At 39.9% G+C, this 18771-nt stretch overlaps 1 pseudogene across 1 annotated transcript in view; it reads left to right on the top strand.

Annotated features, from left to right (window-relative positions):
• The window catches only part of LOC144764046 (uncharacterized), an 89246-nt pseudogene extending 73529 nt beyond the window's left edge, over nucleotides 1–15717 (top strand). Inside the window, exon 4 of the transcript XR_013596302.1 lies at nucleotides 11461–15717. The product of XR_013596302.1 is annotated as an uncharacterized LOC144764046 (transcript). The remainder of the gene's footprint in view (nucleotides 1–11460) is intronic.
• The last annotated feature ends 3054 nt before the right edge of the window (nucleotides 15718–18771 follow it).

Raw genomic sequence — 18771 nt, 5'->3', positions numbered from 1 at the left:
ATCGCCATCACTCTATCTATCGCCCTCACTCTATTTATCTATCTATCGCCCTCACTCTATCTATCTATCACCCTCACTCTATCTATCTATCTATCTATCTATCTATCTATCTATCTATCTATCTATCTATCTATCTATCTATCTATCTATCTATCTATCTATCTATCTATCTATCTATCTATCTATCTATCTATCTATCTATCTATCTATCTATCTATCTATCTATCTATCTATCTATCTATCTATCTATCTATCTATCTATCTACCTATCTATCTATCTATCTATCGGCCTCACTCTATCTATCTATCTAGCTACCTATCACCCTCTATCTATCTATCTATCTATCTATCTATCTATCTATCTATCTATCTATCTATCTATCTATCTATCTATCTATCTATCTATCTATCTATCTATCTATCTATCTATCTATCTATCTATCTATCTCCCTCACTCTATCTATCTATCTATCTATCCATCTATCGCCCTCACTCTATCTATCTATCGCCCTCGCTCTATCTATCTATCTATCTATCTATCTATCTATCTATCTATCACCCTCACTCTATCGATCTATCTATCTATCTATCTATCTATCTATCTATCTATCTATCTATCTATCTATCTATCTATCTATCTATCTATCTATCTATCGCCCTCACTCTATCTATCTATCGCCCTCACTCTATCTATCTATCTATCTATCTATCTATCTATCTATCTATCTATCTATCTATCTATCTATCTATCTATCTATCTATCTATCTATCTATCTATCTATAGCCCTCACTCTGTCTATCTATCGCCCTCACTCTATCTATCGCCCTCACTCTATCTATCTATCTATCTATCTATCTATCTATCTATCTATCTATTGCCCTCACTCTATCTATCTATCGCCCTCACTCTATCTATCGCCATCAGTCTATCTATGTATCTATCGCCATCACTCTATCTGTCTATCGCCCTTACTCTATCTATCGCCCTCACTCTATCTGTCTATCTATCTATCGCCCTCACTCTATCTATCTATCTGTCGTCCTCTCTCTATCTATCTATTTATCGCCCTCCCTCTATCTATCTATCGCCCTCCCTCTATCTATCTATCGCCCTCCCTCTATCTATCGCATCATCACAGCATCACTCAGAACCAACCCAGCATAACTCAGGGGCACCACAACATCACTACTAACTACCACAGAATCACTGAATGCCACAGCATCACCCGTTGCCACCACAACATCACTCAGCGCCACCACAGCATCAATCTGTGCAACCATTCAACAACAACTAGTTCAAATATGTTCTCTCAATGTTTCAAGCTTCATTACAAATGTCACAAAAAGATGATAATATTTCACATCTGTTCTTGGATTTTTGTCACAATAAAATACACTGAATATAATCTTCACAAAAGTTATTTACAAACGTTTAAGCTATTGCCATTATAAATTACAATAACTTCTATTTAAGTATTATTAAAAAAAATAAAAGCCATTGTTATTTGTAATATCAATACATCTAAGTCACGTAAATACAACACATATTGCATTACAAATGCTATAGGTGTCACATTTGTGAAAGTTACAACTATTGGCATTGTAAATGACAAAGCTATTAATCTCGTTATTTTCCAAACCAACACATAAATAACAAATGTTTCATTTACAATACCAATAGCTCAAACTTTCCTAATGCGAGACCTATTGCATTGCAAATGTTTGTTTCCTCTTGTATCCCCTCCACTATCCTTCAAAATCCGAATAACTGACTAACCTATGCACCACTTTAATTACTTTCATATTTCACTATATTAATTCAACACTAATCCTATAAGGATCTCGGAGTAGCGTGCTACTTGCCGTAGAAGACTTCGACCACTCGTCAGGGGTAGTAAGCGCAATATAAATGCAATTACAATACAATACAATGTGTGTCTATTATCTTGGATAAGTACATATAAGAAATGGTGCCTGTGTAATTCCGTTTGTGCATGCACAAGCACTCATTCACGCATTAGTGAAATTATGCTACCACTGGTCCACTAGTTTTGGTTCCATCATCAAGCCTTTTTTAGGTTGAGCCAATAGCGGCAGCGCGCATGTGCTACTCGCTTTGTAAGGCATGCAGTAATGGAGTGTGGAGTGGAAGCTCGGCCCACTCTCCCCCCATGTTTTTAATTGGCTTGTGTAATTTTCTTTCATAAATGATGCCATCTGATTGATTATGAGGCTTGTTAGTCCCTCATTATGGCCATGTCGTCACTCCTACATGGGGGAAGAGACAATGCTACATGGGGTAAGAGAACAGGTATCAGTGATGCATAAGCGCTTACACAGTGACCAACATGCTACATACATTCATATAATAATCACCTGTATGTGCACTCTCTTCACTGAGTTAAGTCTTGCAGGGTAATTAGGCCATGCAATCAGTCCCTCTAGGGGCTCTCATTCTATCCTTGTGCTTTCAAAGTAGTAGTTTCTCATTACAAGTCATTACACACTGTAAAATAATAATATAATCATAACAGAAAATAACAGGATGGCCCTCAGCCCTTAACAGGAGGTGTGCACGCCAAACGAACATAACAAAAAAAGCAACAAAAGAGTATGCTAGATGTGCGTTCACAACACAGTAGGGCAGAGATTGTCCCAAAAAGAGAAAGGTCCAAAGGTCTCTGCTATTGCCAAACAGACTGCTTTACTCTGTTTACATTTGTGATTACAGAAGCGTTAGTGCACATTTCAAAGCACACAACTTGTCTTTCTGAGCACTGGTCAAAATACACTAGGAGCCCTGTTCCGATGCGGTTTGGAAATCTTCCAGACCGAATCGGTTTGGGAATGGTTTCTGACCGACTCTGATCAGGAGAGTCCAACCGACCGAGTACGATGCATCCGGATCCTTCCAGTTACGATTTGGTTGGACTCATATTGACTTCAATGGGAGCCTATGTTCCGACCAAATGCTTAGGCTCCCATTGAAGAAAGGGGTGGATAAAACAAAATCGGGCACCCTGTGGTGGACACCCCCTGGTGCCTGCCACACTATACATGACTGGTAAGGGGGACCCATGGGTACCCCACAGACCCGATTGGGAAGGCTCAGAGTGCAGGGGGACCCGCTTCAGGCCCCCAAAGTCTGATTCCGACTGCTGATTCTAGTCGGACAGCACAATTCAGAAAGGCTGTCCATCATCATAATCGGTCGGTCGGAAACGCTGCCCATATAGACGTATGATTCTGCTCCATACGGTTCGGTCATTCCAAATGGCATCCGGTTAGGATTGGAATCTTCCTGATGCCTAACTGCATCGTACTCTGTCGGTCGGAAAGACACATTCCCAATCCAAATCTGACGGAGCAAATGCTGTTAGGAGGCCTTCCAAACCACAATGGAATTGGCCCCAATGACTCTATGAGCACAAAGTTCAAACACACAACAAGTCTCTGTGAGCACACTCCACTTAGCTGTTGGCCAGGGAGGCCTTATTCCATAATCTGTTCTGGCTGCCACAGGAGGCTGCAAGGAGTGGAGCACAGGAATTCCCTGTGGGCGTTTCCAGAAAAGGGAGCTGATCAGCACCAGACCCTGCAGGAAGGAAGCTGAGGAATTCCCTTGCGACCATTGCTAGGAGTCAGCTGTTTGACAAGGAAGGAACCGAAACAAAGCTAAGTACCACCAGCTTGTCAGGCAGCAGTGGACAACAACTGCCACACTCACAGGTAGGGGTTACCTAGCAACAGGAGGAAGCAGCCGGCAGGAAATGTGCAGGAGGTTACCTTTCAACAAACAAGCAGTGGTGACAACACCTCAGTAGCCAAAACAAGCATTGGCGATGCTAAAACAATATATCTGTCAAACAAGCTTTGGCAATTTTACAATATGTATGGCACTCATGGACTTCCTATATCTATGACCCTTACGTTGGAACCAAGACCACCATAGGAGTTGACAGATTGCACAGGAATGAGACAATGCGGGGGATTCCCAGCTATATGTATCATCATAAGGTGCTTAAAGTACATTTTCCCAATATCTTTATATAATGAATTGATCGCTTCCCTGCGGCTTAAGGCCTTCAAGGTTAAATATGTGGTATGGAATTTTGAATCTAGATTTTGGGAGAAAATTCTACAGAAACAGGGATATTTCTCCTGATTCATTATATCATTCCCCGATTTCCAGCAATACATATTTTTTTCCTTACTTACATCAGCTTATCTGATGTTACTTTTCTGAACATTCATCTTAACGTAATGTTTCAAAGTATATTTACATAAAACACTTAGATTTCTTTGGCGTGAGATCCAAAAAGATTAAGTCATCGGGATACAAAAAAGAATAACACTTAACATTTTCCAATTTGGTGGGAAATTGTTAAACGAAATTGATTAGGTGAATCACATTGTCAGGTTGGGTCATAGTTTGAATATGATTTCCAGACAAGCAATCTCTAGGCGTTTGGGTCACAAAGCGTTTTCAAGACGTAAGAGAAAGAAGTTACAGTTATCTTGGAGACAAATAGTAGCTCAGCAATTTATTTAGTTTATTTTTGTGGCTGCGTGGAATTTCAAGATGGCGACCATAGTCCCAGTATTCAGATTGACATTTGTGTTAGAGCGTTTCTTCAATCATTATTTTGTATTTTAGCTGCTGCGCTGAACCTTAATATGGTGGCCGTAATTGTGGAACTGAGTTTAGCGCTCTAGTGTTTGAGCGTCTAAGGAGATCCTTTACATTGTGCGCGAGCGTTAGAAGCTCTGCGCACTTCAATCCCGCATCGGAGAAATCAGCTGGGAGTCACCAGAGCTCACACTTTTCAGTCAGGATTATCGGCGAAAATATCAGTTTCTTACTCGGAAGTTGCAGAGAGATTCAGAAGAGATTTAGAGTGGAATTCCAGCATTAGAAACGATCGTCGAGAAAATTCAGGTACTATTCATCTATTTTAAAAGGAAAAAACAGTTCAGAACTTTGTATTCTCAGAAGTTAGTCAATTTTCATTGAAATGAATCAACTAACTAGAGACTTGAAAAGACACAGAGATTCAGTTTGAGACTTCATACTTGATAAATAATAGAACCAGCATTTGGGCATCTTATTTATCAGCGCAAGAACATCAAAGGATAATTTAAACATCAAAGAACTATTATTTTATTTTATTCATTTATTAAAGTCCATGAGTACTAAGTATGGGCGAATCCGTGGTCTGGGAATTTGCGCGAAATGGCAAAAAAAGTGTGCGAATTTGCGGATTTTCCCTTGAAATTGCGGATTTTTTTGTTGCCATTTGCAATAATGTGATGTTGTGTATCCTAGTGTGTGTGTGGTAGGGCCAAATAGGCACGGCTACCATGCGAGTTCACATGCCATGAGGAGATAGCAGACTTCTGGTCACAGGAACTACACAGGGATGGCACTCGAGAAACACATGGATGCAAAGACCTCCTCAAGGATTACAGCTCATTTTCGATGGCAGATATGGGGATAAAGGACATTTGCCCAGCCTTGACCTTGCTCACAAATTTTTAGGGCCGATTACTACGTTACTGAATTTGAGCTTCAACTCGGGCACCTGCTTTATTGATATCTATAAGTGCTTCCTGTTGAGGTTTAATTTTTGTGACCGGAGCATCGTGCCAGAATGAATCCCGCTCTGCGTGTTTGTCCACGAAGATGCCACCGTTTTTTGCAATACCTCTACTCAACTGGAGTTCTTTCTACTGGCTTATCAGTAAGTGCTACCTCGTTGGGTAAATGTATAGTGCTTTTACTACACTGCAGCTGCGTAAAGGGCCAGAAGATGTGTCTCCAGTGATCATGTGTGCCTGTAACTTTGATCCCTTGAGTGAGCTGGGCATAAAAAAAAAGAAAAATCCTCCCGCTCGCTAATTTGCGAATTATCGGCAATTTTGGGAGATTCGCGGATCGCGAAATTGCCGAAAATCCGCAAATTTCGCGAGCATAGCGGATTTTTGGCCCATGCTTAATGAGTACAAATATATTCATAAATCTAACAAATAACATAATTTCTGTCAAAGAGAAAGTCATTCACAGCAAAGGCAAAAAGAAAAGACAGTACAATCATCAAAATTACACATCAGTCCCGGATATCCGTAACCTATAATTACAAAACTAAACGCAGCTAGTCTTGTTATAGCTGCTACTGTCTGGCAAACACAAATACAATCATCCTAACTAAGAGATAAAGATATAATGAAGGCACAAGACAATACGTTTATGCGTCCATGTAATTCATAACTGCCCCCCATATCTGGCGACCTAGTTTCCTTTTCCGTCTACCCTTCACGGCATATAAACTATATTCCAAATTAAAAATTGACAGAAATCTTGCCCGCCATAACTCAAAAGATGGGGGGTCATTTTGTAGCCACATTGATGCGATACAGAGCCTTGCAACGGCAGTAGCAAGAAAAATCAAATATACAAAATGTATGGGTAAAATATCAACTGTCGATCCTTTTTCAACCCCCAACAGAACCTGAGTGGCAGATAATCATATAGGTACCCCCGAAATCTCAGCCTGAAATTTCTCTATATGCCTGGAAAACGTGGATAAGTGCTTGCATGAATAAAATACGTATACAATATCAGCTGCTTCGGTCCCACAGCGAAAACACTAGCCCCATTTACACAACCCCACGCGGACAATTTGGCTGGCATGTAATATAAATTAAATACTGTTTTAAAATGTTGGGCGTGCAGATTTGCTGACATGAATAATTGCCCTGCCAGCTCTAAGGAAGTCTCCAGTTGAATACCCTGACACCCCAATCAGTTGTCCCATTTATGATTTTGAGCTTCCAAGTCGTTATCTAATGCATCTAACATTAAAGCATACTGTGTGCCGATCCGTGATCCTCTCCGAACTGCCTCAACAAGGGGATTAGTTTGAATTCTCCATCGGGCTTTTAAAAAGTAATCACGAATTTGTAAATATTTAAAAAAGTCAGCCCGAGGTAAATGAAATTGATCACTTAATTGATCGAAAGATTTCATGTCATTTACCAGAAATAGATCACCAACTGTACACACCCCTTTGTCCCTCCATTTCCACATTTTCCGGTCATAGAATACTGATGGAAAAGAGTAGTTATTGTTAATGGCGTATACCAAGATATCTTCTCCATCCCATACTTTTTTTTAACCACTGTCCATACTTTGTAAGCAGCAATAATGAGCTTGAACCGAGTACGCTTATATTAGCTCCCATCCACGTTAATAAACAGTCGATTGTGGGCGTCACTACCTAGCAACATTTGATAGATGGAGGGGGATTCCGCACTAATTGCTGATTCAATGCCAGTCAAAAGTATACTCATACGCTGTATCATACATACGTAATAGTACAACGTAAAATCTGGAACAGCCCAGCCCCCCTGTTACCTGGATAGGACCATGTACCGCATTGCTCTGTGCTCTTTGCCCTGAGACCATATAAATCTGGCACATATTGTTTGCAACAAAGCAAGACTACTACTTGGGATCTCTAAAGGGACTGCCGTAAAAAACTATAAGATTTTCGGCAAGATCAGCATTTTAAGAACATTGCATCTTCCCACCATAGTTAGATGAAGGCACTCACAGCGATCCAATTGTTTCCGAGTCTCTGATACCAGCCGCTCCCAATTAGATTCTACCAATGCCCTCAGACAGACCTGGATCCTGATCCCCTAATAGAACACTTCTTCCAATACCCTTGGATCCACAAATGCATGTATGTTAGTGCATACAATTTGTGTCTTTGTGGAGTTCAGTTTATAGCCAGAAGCCGCCCCGTACTGTACCGCCAGTTGCTCTATTTCAGGCATAGCCATTGCTGGATTTTTTGTTACAACTGCTACGTCATCGGCATAGGCGAGTATACGAAATTGATCTTGCTGCAATCTAACTGAAGTTATCCTGGGGATGTCCTTGTTCCCCTTTACTATTTTCCTTCTATATTGATCCTTTTTTTAAATGTTAGAAGAAAGAACTATTTAACTGAAGACAAAGAAATATCTAAGATAGAAAAGGACAGGAAGATTATATACATGAGATATGATTTAATTCTCAAAACAAAAGACTGAATATTTAAAAAACTATTGTAGGTGAAAATATATATATATATTTATACTCACCAACAAGTCGACTTGATCTTTTATGGACAAGTACTGCATCTAAAAAAGAAGAGTAAAAAAGGACAGAAAAAGACAATCAAAATAAAACACTTCAACTACAGCATATTAAAGGACTATTCACAGAGAGAAACTAAAACCACTGATTAAGCAGGTAATAGTTTATAAGAATAAAATAGAAACTAGAGCAGGAGAAGTAGTTAAAAGAAAGAATCTGTAACCTTGTGTTTTTGTTGTTACAGGAACTGAAAACCATTAGAGGGTGATCAGCAAGTAATCTTACAGTGGCAGTCTCTTTTATTTCCCATTCCCCTTTCCCTTTCTTTACTGCTAGTTGAATATATTTCGATTGCAGTGAAGTGGAGGAATTGGGAAGAATTCTTCAGAGATAAAGAATCAAGATCAATTCTTCTGACCCTGTGGAGTCAAGACTCAGGTACTTGGTCGATAACTGACACACATATATAAAAGGAAAAAGTAAGGGAGTTAAAATATATCCTTGCTTAAGTTCATAATCATGTAAATCACCATGGGGTGACCCAGTATCCCTCAGAACCTGGGCAATACAATGTAATATAAACAATGGTTCTGTCGGGTATGTAACCTGATTACTTCAAAGTATGATTTGAATCATTCACAGTTCAATTAGTCATATGGTTACTTAAGACAGTGCTCCAAATTAGGAGCTTACTCACAATGCAAATCCAAACCAAAAGAGTTCAGGGTAACCATCCGTTTTTAATCTATGAATTAATTTTCATTCATCAACACCCTGTTTGTACATGAAGATTATTCAATCAAGACTTATTTACAATTTATAAATACTTTTTACAAGACGGCGCATTAAAGAATTGAGTGAATAAAATGTGACATAAAGTGCAATAGTGACATTCAAACGTGATTATTAACAAGTGAGTGAAGAAGGGAAAGGAAGGGAAGCAAAAGTCTTTTTTGGCCAGTTCCAGTATTCAATTATGATTATTCCAGTAATACACTTAAGTTGGCTTTTGTAAACTGGATATCCTGTATTTGTCCAACAATTTCAATATTGTCGACGTTTCGGCCCTTTGGACGCCTTAGTTGTGGGTCTAGGGTGGGTCTTCTTCAGGACATGGGGCAGTGGTGTAGCGCCGAAGGGCCTTCGTTGGTTTGGCCCTGAGATATTGCTGAGGAAGGTATGGAATTTCAGGCGTATTGGACTTTTCAAATCCAGTGATAGGGAATAGTGATTCCCGCCGTGGTTTCTGCATGGAACATCCTAGAGCCCAAAAAGATTCCAAGGCACATTGGGATTAAGATCGCCGTATTACTGGTACGATCTTGTAAAGTAGACACAGTCCCCTAATCTGCATCCCTACACGAGACCTGCTTTCATCCGCTCGCTCCTACAAGATGTGTTCGGCAATCCAGTATATTAGTTCATAATCAGTCATAATTACATCGGACACTGCTTAAGCATTAGAGCCATGTTTGTAAACATAATTAGAAGATGGGGATTCCGTCATACCCCTTTTAATCCTTAATCACCAAGTATTTGTGGTCTGACAGTAAGCACTCAAATGAATGTCTCGTAGTTAATTATATGCACTGGATTCACGGTACTGACTAAAGTCTCCAATAACTCTGAAAACTCTGTTAGAAATGAGGAACTCCTATTCTCTCCTGTGAAGCCAGAACATTAATAGAACAACGTAGCTGGTAGCTGCTCAATAGCGCCTGATCCAAAATAACCTTCAGAACAATAATTACGCATTGTATCGCACTGTCAACAAAGCGCGTAACTAGGTAATGGTAGTGTTAGAAATGGGATCTCTGGTTGGCTAAGGCTTGCGCCAGAGCCAGGCAGAGACCACCACTCTAGTCAGGGCTTGGGAGTTACACACCAAAGATAACCCCTGCTCACCCCCATGGTAGCTTGGCACGAGCAGTCAGGCTTATCCCGGAGGCCATGTGTAAAGCATTTGCGCACGCACACAACAGCAACAACATTCCAGAAATGAATGAAAGGAAAGTGGGGTTTGTAAAGCGCATTACTACCCGAAGGCCTCGTAGCACAACATTCCAGGCACACCACAAAAGGAACTCCACACAAGGTTATATCAAAAATAGCCTTTGTATTGTCAATACACATTAGAATAGTAGCGATACAAAAGGGGATGATGGACAAAGCGCTTGAGCAAATCAAACACTCACCCCCAGTCAACTGATCTGGGTTTAATCCATCACCATTCTTTAGCTCACTCTAACACCCCAGTTCAGACATGGACATATGCAAATCAGTCTGTCCCTGTGCATCATGGGAACAGTCCAGCCAGAACTGCCAAGCCTTGTCTTCCCTGGACCGGAAACAAGCATCCTGGGACCACGTTAAGAAAACCCTCAGACAGTGCAATTACTCTAATTGATTCCTGCAAATTAACATTTCTTATAACAAATGTGTGTGTCTTATATGTGGTCGCCAAATGATTTGTTATCTGGTTTTAGATTGATTATACTCGAACTTTGTGAGAAAAAACAATATATATATATATATATATATATATATATACATTGTTTGATATTAAACTTGATATTCAAGGATTGTTTTGGTGGTACATTTGATGACTGGTGTATATTAGTGTGTGACGGTGTAAGAGGTGATGAACAATAGAGGTAATAGAATCTAGTTTTCCAAGAGAATTTATTTGTGACGATTAAGTCTTACATGGAATCCTGTCTCTTGGATCAACAGGGCCTCTTTCTATTACATTGACGTAAAGTAGTTCTAATCCGCCTGTTCCTTGACTAGATATAATCAGAGTCTCAGATCTCTAGAGTTACACTATGTTGAAGATACTCAGATTACCTGTCTAGCCTATTCCAGACTCTCTGATACTATAAAGGACTCCCTTGCAGCATACGCTTATGTTTCCTGCCATTATTGTGATGCTCTGTCTTGCATGGTCCATTCACTAGAAAAGGCTCCAAATTGTATTTTTGTTAACCTGTGTGAGAATAGGAAGCATTCTCTGGATAAGAAAGGAGGCATTGTGTTGCTATGTATTTAACATTGTATCCTGTCGTAGGGAGAGTGTCTCACTCAATGAACAAGGAACCTTCTCTGGTGTCTTGGTTGCTCTTTTAGTCCGCACTCCACGATAGAAGGGGATCATTGAAGGATCGTATACCCTTACTCTGTCTACTACATCTTCACATTGAAAGTGTAATCTAGAATTTCATTAGCGCATTTGTCTTTATGAACAATTACATTTTCGTGATGGACTCTGCATTTAAGCTTATCCAGTGTGTTTTTATTTTTAAATCTTTTTCTTATAGATGAAACAAATGCAATAATGATCGAAAAAGGTGAAGGCAGTAAACATTACTTGTTTAGGAAGTGATGGAAAAACAATATGCCTCGAGATCACTTACCATGAAGGCTAATGCCGTGCCAAAGTATTTTTCTACAGCTGAAAACCCGTACTGTCCAATGAGGTCTGCACTTGGCACTTAGGGATCAGCTGATGTACATACAAGACATAACACACTGAACAAACTGAAGCAAGTCTGATGAGATGCTTATTATGAAGGAAGAGCTAACCTAGTATAGGAAAGAAAACAAATAAGAGAAACCGTGTGAATATATAGAAGATGACAACACAATGTGGCAAAACATATAGAACAAATGGAGATCTAGAAGTATATCAGAAAATCCACACTGGGGAGAAACCATATCAATGTACAGAGTGTGACAAAGCATTTATAACTAATGGAAAGCTAAAACAACATAAACAAATCCACTCTGGGGAGAAACCATATCAATGTACAGAGTGTGACAAAGTATTCATAACACATGGAGAGTTAAAACAACATAAACAAATCCACTCTGGGGAGAAACCATATCAATGTGCACAGTGTGGCAAAGCATTTATAACCAATGGAGAACAGAAGCAACATCAGAAAATCCACACTGGGGAGAAACCATATCAATGTACAGAGTGTGACAAAGCATTCATAACAAATGGAGAGCTAAAACGACATATAAAAATCCATACTGAGGAGAAACCATATCAATGTTCACAGTGTGGCAAAGCATTCATAACTAATCCTGAGCTAATACAACATCAGAAAATCCATACTGGGGAGAAACCATATCAATGTACAGAGTGTGACAAAGCATTCATAACAAATGGAGAGCTAAAACGACATATAAAAATCCATACTGAGGAGAAACCATATCAATGTACAGAGTGTGACAAAGCATTCATAAGAAATGAAGGGCTAAAACGACATAAAAAAATCCATACTGGGAAGAAAGCATATCAATGTACAGAGTGTGGCAAAGCATTTATAAGAAATGAAGGGCTAAAACGACATGAAAAGATCCATACTGGGGAGAAACCATATCAATGTACAGAGTGTGACAAAGCATTTATAAGAAAGTGGCACCTAAATCAACATCTGAAAATCCACACTGGGGAGAAACCGTATGAATGTACAGAATGCAACAAAGCATTTATAAGAAATCTAGAGCTAAAACGACATCAGAAAATCCACACTGGGGAGAAACCATATCAATGTGCACAGTGTTCCAAAGCATTCATAACTAATCCTGAGCTAACACAACATCAGAAAATCCATACTGGGGAGAAACCATATCAATGTACAGAGTGTGACAAAGCATTCATAAGAAATGGAGGACGAAAACGACATATAAAAATCCATACTGAGGAGAAACCATATCAATGTTCGCAGTGTGGCAAAGCATTCATAAGAAATGGAGGGCTAAAACGACACAAAAAAATCCATATTGGGGAGAAACCATATCAATGTACAGAGTGTAGCAAAGCATTTATAACCAATGGAGAACAGAAGCAACATCAAAAAATCCATGCTGGGGAGAAACCATATCAATGTACAGAGTGTGACAAAGCATTTATAAGAAAGTGGCAGCTAAATCAACATCTGAAAATCCACACTCGGGAGAAACCGTATGAATGTACAGAATGCAACAAAGCATTCATAAGAAATCTAGAGCTAAAATGACATCAGAAAATCCACACTGGGGAGAAACCATATCAATGTGCACAGTGTGGCAAAGCATTCATAACTAATCCTGAGCTAACACAACATCAGAAAATCCATACTGGGGAGAAACCATATCAATGTACAGAGTGTGACAAAGCATTCATAAGAAATGGAGCGCTAAAACGACATATAAAAATCCATACTGAGGAGAAACCATATCAATGTTCACAGTGTGGCAAAGCATTCATAAGAAATGGAGGGCTAAAGCGACACAAAAAAATCCATACTGGGGAGAAACCATATCAATGTTCAGAGTGTGGCAAAGCATTTATAACCAATGGAGAACAGAAGCAACATCAGAAAATCCATGCTGGGGAGAAACCATATCAATGTACAGAGTGTGACAAAGCATTTATAAGAAAGTGGCAGCTAAATCAACATCTGAAAATCCACACTCGGGAGAAACCGTATGAATGTACAGAATGCAACAAAGCATTTATAAGAAATCTAGAGCTAAAACGACATCAGAAAATCCACACTGGGGAGAAACCATATCAATGTGCACAGTGTGGCAAAGCATTCATAACTAATCCTGAGCTAATACAACATCAGAAAATCCATACTGGGGAGAAACCATATCAATGTACAGAGTGTGACAAATCATTCATAACAAATGGAGAGCTAAAACGACATATAAAAATCCATACTGAGGAGAAACCATATCAATGTTCACAGTGTGGCAAAGCATTCATAACTAATCCTGAGCTAAAACAACATCAGAAAATCCATACTGGGGAGAGAGCATATCAATGTACAGAGTGTGACAAAGCATTCATCAGAAATGAAGGGCTAAAACGACATAAAAAAATCCATACTTGGGAGAAAGCATATCAATGTACAGAGTGTGGCAAAGCATTCATAAGAAATGAAGGGCTAAAACGACATGAAAAAATCCATACTGGGGAGAAACCATATCAATGTACAGAGTGTGACAAAGCATTTATAATAAAGTGGCATCTAAATCAACATCAGAAAATCCACACTGGGGAAAAACCATATGAATGTACAGAATGCAACAAAGCATTTATAAGAAATCGAGAGCTAAAACGACATCAGAAAATCCACACTGGGGAGAAACCATATCATTGTGCACAGTGTGTCAAGGCATTTATAACTAATGGAGAGCTAAAAGTACATCAGAAAATCCACACTAGGGAGAAACCATATAAATGTACAGAGTGTGACAAAGCATTCATAAGAAAGTGGCAGCTAAAACAACATCAGAAAATCCATACTGGGCAGAACCCATATCAATGTTCATAGTGTGGCAAAGAATTCATAAGAAGTGGAGACTGAAGCAACATCAGAAAATCCATACTGGGGAGAAACCATATCAATGTACAGAGTGTGACAAAGCATTCATAACAAATTGAGAGCTAAAAGGACATAAAAAAATCCATACTGGGTAGAAACCATATCAATCTACAGAGTGTGGCAAAGCATTTATAACCAATGGAGAACAGAAGCAACATCAGAAAATCCATGCTGGGGAAAAACCGTATGAATGTACAGAGTGTCACAAAGCATTCATAGGAAAGTGGCAACTAAATCGACATCAGAAAATCCATACTGGGGAGAAACCATATCAATGTACAGAGTGTGGCAAACATTAGGTACAAATGGAAAGCTAAAACGACATCAGAAAATCCATACTGAGGATAAATCATATCAATGTGCAGAGTGTGACAAAGCATTAAGTACAAATGGAGTGTTAAAACAACATATAGGCGACATTGGGGAGAAACAATATCAATGTACAGAGTGAGGCAAAGCATTGTTAATAAATGGAGATCTGAAGCGACATCAGAAAATCTATTTGGGAAAAACCGAATGAATGTACGGAGTGTGACAAAGCATTTTTAACAAATAGAGAGATAAAAACAACATCCGAAAGTCCATACTGGAGAGAAACCATATCAATGTACAGAATGTGACATGGGATTTGTTAGAAAGCAAAATTTAATTTAACATTGGAAAGTTCACACAGGCGAGAAACCATATCAATGTATTGACTTTCACAAAACATTCATGACAAATGGCGATCTAAAATGACATTAGAAAATCCACATGGAGAGAAATGCTATGTACATACAGAATGTATTAGAGTCTTAAATAGGAAGAATAAGCTAATACAGCATCAACAAATTTACACTAGGGAGTAACCATGTTAATTCACAGAATGCAACAAGGGATTTGCTACAAAACAAAATTTAATATGACTTTAGAATGCTCACATTGAAGAGAAACTATATAAATGTTTTGAACGTGAGAGTGCATTCATAAGAAATGGAGAGCTAACACAATATGAAACGTCCCTACTTAAGACTACACTGAATGTGACAAGGCATTTATTAGCAAGGGAGAGTTAAAACAACATCAGAAAGTCTCCTCTGGGAAAATCTGTATGAATTAGCAAAATGCAACAGTGGTCTTAATGACATAACCGTGTGAATGTAAAGAAAGTGACAAGGCATTTATTAGAAGGACACGGTTAATATAACATCAGAAGTTTGGAGTTCTGGACTTTTTTTGGTTCCGTCCAGAGGTGTCAGGGACAACACCCGAAGACCCCGGAGTTCAACCTGTCTTGGTACACAAACAAACAGAAACACGGGCTTCTCGATGGTGGCGTCAAAGACCAAAGGTTTATTACTGCAGGGACACAGAAGTCACAGAAACTACACATGGGCAGTATCTAGGAGCCTGTTCGATTTGTACAAAGAGGATTGCTCCTTATATACTAAATATTGGGCTTCAGGCAAATTCTTTACATGTTACCACAGTTCTAAACATTCGTGTTTTATACAGTAAATATTTGGCGTTGCACAGGAATCGTCAACAGTATCTGATGTCAAAACATTACAAATGAGGGGTTCCCACTAGTCCATCATAATCCCATGTCAATTCTTTATTCAAGACCCGGACCGCCTCATCGTAAATTTCGTTACCTCCCCCTAATAAAGGCCCAGAAGGAAAGGAGCAGAGCCAGGTGTAGAAGATAGAAAGACAGGATAAGAAATGTTTGTGGGTCGTAAATGGGCACGGTTACCAGCTTCGGCCGCCTAATCATGATCAGGCCAACGAACACAAGAACCAGTATAGCAGGACTGGCCTCAGGCTGGGGAGGCAGTTCTTGCCGAGTCATGCTGCTACAGCGTTGCTGGCCTAAGGTGCACGTGTCACTAGCAAGGTGAATTGCCGGTTAAAGCCTACGTGTCCTTAAATGAAAAGGGGTCATTGCGTGTCCATTGACTATGTGAGGGCAAGGAATACAAAATGGCTTCCGTGATCTAAGATGGATGCCATGGGTAAATCACAAATGTGTTGGTAACAGGAGTGCTCTTGCTCGTAGCATAGCGAAAACACCAGGATATACTAGATGGATCATTTGCGGTTCACCGATATCAAAATTATGTATTTACGACAGTGTTACAAACACGAGTAAAAATCGTCACGGAACCTCAGACCCTCCTTTTGCCCTTACATAGGCAATTACTCAGTCTATATCAGAGTCAGAGTCCATTTCTATGCTCATTAGGTCAGCGACATGTCGTTGTATCATCATCCTGCCTCGTGCCTTTTCTCCTAATGCAGGTGGTTTCCTGAAACAGGTTGCAGCGCAGAGACTACACAGAGCGGGACCACACTGGATAATAAGACAGCACGAGAACAGAAATACTAGGATGACACCAATAACCATCAGAACCTTCCATCCCCACGCTGATACCAGAGTCCAAAACCACTCCATGAAGGACCAGTTTCCCTTATCTACGTGTATAGAGTCGGAAATCTTATGTAGCTTAGAGATCGCTTCATAGACTGTTGGAGCATTATTTGGAATAAAGACACAGCAGCTCGATTGGATCATTCTGCATACCCCACCTCGATCTGCAAGTATTACATCTAGAACCATACGGTTCTGCAACGTCATGAGACGATCCGCCTGAAGCTCAGCTGTTAAGTTACTAAGGGCACCTGCAGTTTCCGTAATAGTAGATTCAACTACCCGTGTTAGTCGGCGAAGATTTCTACTATTGGCCATAGGCCCCCAAAACGGAAGAAAACCCTTGAAGAAGTCTCCAGCTTCTTGACCAGCGGTATCTTCCTTGCTGAAGACACCTCTTGCTACTCTGGTTTTGTGATAATCTGAAGAAGCAGTGTATGTCGGAGGTAACAATCGAGCAATATAACATGAACCTGAAAAGTCAGCAGGCAGCCATGTATATGCTCTGTCCTGACAAATGAAGTAGGTACCCCTAGCAGTCAGAAAGGCAGGGGAGGAGTCAGACGGAAATACGTAAGTCTCAACGCACTCACTCTTCCCTAGCTGAGCTCTCGGATTTCTCCCATTTCCTTGCAAACAGACCTGACCTCGGTGAGGCACGACCCAAACTGAAGTGGAGCTTTTACGCTTGCTTTCTCCCAAACTAAGGCGATACTCTGTAGAGTTCCAACTCAGATACACCAGTAATTCATCTCTAGGATAAGATGGGGTATTATTGACGTCTTTAATCATATCAATAATTCCCTGGACTAAAGCTTTGTTGGCTGAGTTGTATTTAGTGGACCGTGGTGGACGCGGAGGATAGGTCTCAAGGGCATATGAAAAAATGGTCTGAAAAGCCTGAAATGATCCATTATAGCTGAAAGGCAAGACTAGATAGGGAATGCCTTTATCCATAGTGTGAGGTATCAAGCCACACACCCAGCAGTTTGTAGTATTAACTATCAGTTGGTGTTGATGCAAGAGCTGTACAAATGTATTATTAATAAATTCTGAGCGTCGAGCTTGTTCGTGTTCAGGAAATGAGTGAAAAGAATGCATAGAAGAAACCGTAGAAGTAGTAGGATCAAGGGGAGGTACTGTAGCTATTGGCACAAAAATCAAATGTACGCCAAAGACGATTCCACCCACCAGCGTCATCAAAACAGTTAAAAATGTAACCGCACATTGCATTAGAAAGCATTTGCTGTGTAGTATTCTGTACAGTCTATTTCTGCGAACATAAATTACATTTTCTCGTTGTAGCTCAGGAAGCTCCATCTTCTACGACCGTTCGCGACCACTGATGATGTGTACGTAGATGAAAATGCCTCTATCAGCCCTGGGAGTTCCCAGAACTAACAGAAAGATCGACCTTGTGTCAGACCCCTGCAGATTCAACTAGGCACACAGCCACGACCCTACGGCTACCCAGACGGCAAGGCAATTTTAAAACAAAAAGAGACGATACAAAGTATTAGCAAACTTCCTGGCTGGAGGCAATGTATAGTAAATTCAAATCTGAAAATAGGCAGTTTCCTGCTTTATTTGTCCATATTGCGAGAACGTAAGTTGTATCTCAGTTTTGCAGGAGCTGTCTGATCTGGAAACAATGTATTTTCAGCTGACGTGGCAATGTTCACGTTCGCAGATGACAAATGTTCTTTTGGTGCAGATGACAAATGTTCAGGGTTCAAAAGAGCCGTTTCAGGAGGAGAGTCAGAATTTGGTGAGTCCGTGATTAGTTCTGCATCGCTGAAAGGTATGAACCTGGGGACTTGTTCCGTTTCAGAGGC

The sequence above is a fragment of the Lissotriton helveticus genome, chromosome 6 (genome assembly GCF_964261635.1).
Source record: "Lissotriton helveticus chromosome 6, aLisHel1.1, whole genome shotgun sequence".
Taxonomy (NCBI): Eukaryota; Metazoa; Chordata; class Amphibia; order Caudata; family Salamandridae; genus Lissotriton; species Lissotriton helveticus.
The sequence above is the reverse complement of the archived record's forward strand: the minus strand, read 5'-3'. Positions and strand labels throughout refer to the sequence as shown.